A 5,000-nucleotide genomic window follows, 5' to 3' on the forward strand; every position below is an offset into this window, starting at 1 on the left:
AGTGGCAACACGGTGAATCAGCAGGGCTGCACATTTCCGGGAAAAGTCAATGAGGCCGAGGCCACCATCGACCTTCGGCAGCGTACAAGTCAGCGCATCAACCTTGAACAGCGCATGCCGCCACAAAAGCCAATATACCGCTTGTGATATGGCTCGGCCGATCTGTTTGGGTAGCGTAAGGAGTTGGGCGACATACCATGCCCGTGATAGGAGATAACCATTAATCAGCTGGACGCGTTGATGGAGGTCGAGTCGCCGATCAGCGTGGCTCACGCAAAGGCCTCGGATGCGTGTTAGAAGCCGCCGCCACGTGAGGGTTAACATACGCTGCGGACAGGCAGTCACCTCAAGACCCAAGATACGCTGTTCCCCCACAACGCGGTACCAGGGGCGTTCGACGGTCAACGAACGGGGCCCTAGCGGAAGCAGCACGGTCTTGTTGGGATTTAACTGAGCACCGGAGGCCCGTTCGTAGACGTCGAGGACGCGGCGAACGGAATCGATGTCCCTGGCGTCAGCAACAAACACACCAACGTCGTCGGCGTAGGCCGCACAGCGGAAGGTGACGCCTGGAAGAGCGACACCGTCGACCAACCGGCCAATGTCACGCAACACGGGGTCTAGCGCTAAGGCAAACAGATACATCGACAAGGGACATCCCTGTCGAACCGACCGTCTGATAGGAATGGGGCGCGACCGGCAACCGTTCACCACGACAGTGGAATTCGCCCCATGCAAGAAGTTGCGGATGATGCGTATGAAGCGCTCTCCAAAACCCATCCGCGACATAACGGCCAGCAGGTAAGGGTGCGAGACTCTGTCAAAGGCACCGGCGAAGTCCAAGGAAAGAATGGCAGCTGAGGTGCGAGTGTCGGCGGTGAGGAGGACAACATCGCGGTACAGGGAAGCGGCGGTGAAGATGTTCCGACGTGAAACGCCACAGGATTGAGTGGGGCAAAGTACCTTAGTCATCGCCTGTTTGAGACGAGAGGCCACACATCGTGCCACCAACTTATAGTCAGTGTTAAGAACAGTGATAGGACGCAGGTCCTGAGCTCGACAGTGGCCAGTCACCTTTGGAATAAGGGCAATACGTCCAGTTAAAAATTCGGCGGGTAAGTCGCATCCAGCGAAAATCTCCTCGCACATTGTGCAGAAACGGTCGCCGAGCAGGTCCCAAAATTGTCGGTAGAACTCATAAGGGAGACCGTCGGGGCCAGGTGACTTGTGTGCCGGACAGGCACGGAGGACAGATGTGAGTTCAGCGAGTGTCAGTGGCTCGGTTAAAGAGCCGCGGTCATGACGATCCAAAGAAGTTGGCACCCCACTGATAAGTGCATGTTGTGCGGCGACGTCGACCTCAACATCCTGGAAGAGGTTGGTGAAATGGTCCGTCAGGTGTTGGAGGACTTCACGGTAGTCTGTGATACGCGTACCATCGTCTGCTTTAAGGCGCAGAATGGCGTTCTTCTTGGCACGAGTTCGTTCAGAGGCAAGGTGATAGATGGATGGCCTCTCGCCTTCAATCAGGTATTCAGAACGACACCGCACCACCATACCGTCGGCTTTCTCCCTAGAGAAGCGAAGGATTTTCGCTTTAATTTTGTTGAGGCGCATGCGGAGCTGATCATACCTGTCAGCAGGAAGAGTCAGGGCGTCAATGAGACACTGCTGATAGAAGGCTAACGTGCTACGTTTCCAGTGGGCGACGTCGCGACTATATTGTCGGAGAACACGTCGCAGCCGGGGTTTCGCACAGCGGATCCACCAAAACACCGTGGTAGGGTACCGGGAAGTGTCCGTGAGACAGTCCTGCCATGTTTTCGTGACAAGAGCACGAAGTTCGGGCATTGGCAGATGAAGGGTATTCATCTTCCAAAAGGTGCCACGAGGAACCGGGGCTGGACCCGCGATACGCAAGGAACACGAGTACGCACAGTGGTCACTAAAGGCCACGGGTATGACTTGGACGGCACAAAGGGCGGGAGTCAAATCAGTCGAGACATAAACACGATCTATACGGCTGGCTCCAGTGGGATAGATGTGGGTAAATTGCGTGTAGGCGGGATGAAAGTGGCGCCACGTGTCAGTAAGGTCAGCTGCTCGAAGGAGTGAAGCGAGCGCTTCACACCGCATAGGCGTCGGGACCTGGTCAACTTCGGCTACCACACAGTTGAAGTCTCCGCCAAAGACAATAGGGCGACGAGCTGCTAAGAAAGGGGGGATATCAGACTGAAAAAGTGTCGTTCTGTCATGCCTGTGGTTAGCACCGGAAGGAGCATAGACATTTAGAAAAAGGACATCTTGAAGGATACATGCAAGGACACGACCGTTGGGGAGCGTGGTAACATGGGATGGAGTGAACTCTGATCGGTAGAGCAAAGCAGTACCCCGCCGGGCGTCAGGGTCGATGTTATACAGTGCCTCATAACCAACTAGGTCAGATAGAAAAGGGGCACAAACCTCCTGGAGAAATACTACATCAAACGCACCAAGGCGGAGAAAGTCCTTCAAAGAGCGAAGTTTGACCGGATTGGAGATGGAGTTAATATTGACCGTTAAAAGGGAGAGGGCTCCCGGCGGACGGTCAAAGGCAGGCATGGGAGAGCAACACAGAGGAAATAACGGCAGATAGGGTCACGGCCGTAGGGAAGCAGGTGTGGAAACATCCACATCGGAACCCCGCTATATCACCCCGGATGTGAGAAAATAATACCAAGCAGCTCATGTGGGGAAGCCCACTCAATCACGCATTTCATCGCCCTCGTCGTCAGCCCAGTTCAGGCCTCCCCCATCGGCAGGATAGTCCGAGCCAGGCGGTGCAGACGGTTCGGACGCAGTAGGATGTGAAAGGGTACGAGTACGCTGCAGTGGCTGATCGCTACCCTGGTCATGTTTCCGTTTTGCAGGGATCGCTCCCCGATCTCGCGATGAACTGATAAGAGCCTCTAGTTGTCGAGCAGTTTGCCGCATACCGCCCGAGCGGTCAGCGGAAACAGAGCGGGAAACCGAGGAGGCCTGAGAGTCAGTCTCACTGCCGCTTTCAGGGGGACGGAAAACGTCCGCCGCCTCCGCCGATTGGTCTGGGTTCGCCTTCTTGCGTCGATGACGACGGCGGGGGGACTTAGCGTCATCTGCTGGGAGGGGCGGGGTAGGAATAACGACCTCCATCTGTTCTACAGCGACCACATCACTCGCCATAGCGGGCACATCAGCTGCCGCCGGCGGTACCGCCACAACGGGCGCCCGGTCCGGGACGGGTTCGTCAACCGGTGCACTGGGTGCCGGTTGCACTGCATCTGGCGGGAGTGACACGTCAGGCCGCTCAGCGGGACGGCGGGCAGCACCCGCCACTACCTCGCTGAGGAGAGGCACAAGGTCGGTACCAGCAGCGCGTTCCCGCGGCAGTTGCACAGGGCGCCGGCGCGGGCAATCCACGCGGAGATGCTCCGTCGATTGACAAAGGGAGCAAGTCTGCGGTTGCCCAATATAGGTGACCTGGGCCCTGGTACTCGCAATATTTAAATACGACGGTACGTGCTGGCGGAGGTCCATGCGGACACTACGAACGCCGCTGTTGCCCTGGAAGCGGTAGGCACTGCCCCACCTCTCATTCGTGATGCTGAGCACCGTGTCATACCGCGACAAGACACGGCCGATGACTTCATTCGGACACTCAGGGGGTACGTTGAACACCCGCACAGTCCGTATGCCAAACCCAGACGGCACGATTGTCACTGTACCAACACTGCCATCGAAATAGCGGAACGGATGTTCGCCCGCTAGAGCCAGGCCATACTTTTCGTATTGCTCCTGGTTGACGAATTTCACAAATAACGAAAACAACACGAAATCCAGTTGGAAGGTGTCAACATCATGTTCCGGTACACGTAGATCGCCAAAAATCCATTCTTGTATTTCAAACGCGGTCGGCCGTCTTGCGGCTCTGTCGAACACACACTGAATACTATTCGACCGATTGGTCATGTCACCGCAAAAATGTCAACGACGGAGAAATAAAGAACAAACGAAACCTCGATCGCTATACGCGAGAGGTGACCCAAAACCCGCGACAGAGCCCAACAGAACGCTCCGCTCGCGGGGTGCTTCTTAGCCAAAAGGCCGAGAAGCGATAAGGAAAATCCGCAGTGGAAGGGCCTAAATGCTTGCAGCGTGTGCGCTCCACATGTGGGAGTGACACACGGTGGTACGGGCCGATATGGCAACAGGCGACCGTCGAAAACATGGCAAAAGCGAGTGCCGGAAGGAACGACATTTCACGAGAGCACTCATCAACAGCCCAGTACTAGCCTCCATGTCGAAGAGTAAACTGCGACTCCCATTTGAACGCCGCTAGCTGCCAGGGCAGCGGAGAAGCCGTGACGCCGCCCCACAGCAGCGCCAGGCCGGCGCGAGCTAGACCGTCGCGAGGCCGGCGCGAGCTACACCTAGCCGAGTGCTTACATCGTCCACCGCCAACTGCATATGTGTGTGTGTGTACACACGTATTCTGCGTGCGTGCGGCGGCGGCGACGACGTTCGCGAGGAGCTAAGGTCATAACTCCAAAAAATTTATTTAAAATTATCTGTGGCCGGACCATAAGAGACGCCAACGAGGCATCCGAAGGCACTGTCCTGTGCCCCCATAAATTACCAGCCTAGTGTAATGCGGCTGCAAGAGCGGTCAAGCACACAGCAAAAAAAAAAAAAAAAAGTACTTAAGATAATCTAAATTAATTAAAACAATACGTGGTGTGTAAGCAGCTAACTACTGGGGACATCGACATCTACGACAAGTTTTGTCACCAGCTGAATATCTGATCACTGCAGAATATTAACCCATTTCAGGCTATGTTTTAATTAATTTTAGGTGGGCCGATCCCGGCGGTACTGCAATGCCGGGCCAACCCGCGACAGAGGTGGAGCAAGCCCCTAGCACTCCGTCATGAGCCAAAAATGAGTTTAATATTCTGGTCCTGCGATGCAGGACGTATCAGATA

The 5,000-nt window shown here is 55.5% G+C and overlaps 1 non-coding gene across 1 annotated transcript in view; it reads right to left on the reverse strand.

The window, feature by feature from the left end:
- Positions 1–4,865: 4,865 nt before the first annotated feature.
- Positions 4,866–5,000, reverse strand: part of LOC126191623 (U2 spliceosomal RNA) — a 193-nt gene continuing 58 nt past the window's right edge. The window contains exon 1 of the small nuclear RNA XR_007538397.1: positions 4,866–5,000. This exon is cut by the window's right edge and continues 58 nt beyond it. This is a non-coding gene — a small nuclear RNA (U2 spliceosomal RNA).

Source organism: Schistocerca nitens, chromosome 6 (genome assembly GCF_023898315.1).
Source record: "Schistocerca nitens isolate TAMUIC-IGC-003100 chromosome 6, iqSchNite1.1, whole genome shotgun sequence".
Taxonomy (NCBI): domain Eukaryota; kingdom Metazoa; phylum Arthropoda; class Insecta; order Orthoptera; family Acrididae; genus Schistocerca; species Schistocerca nitens.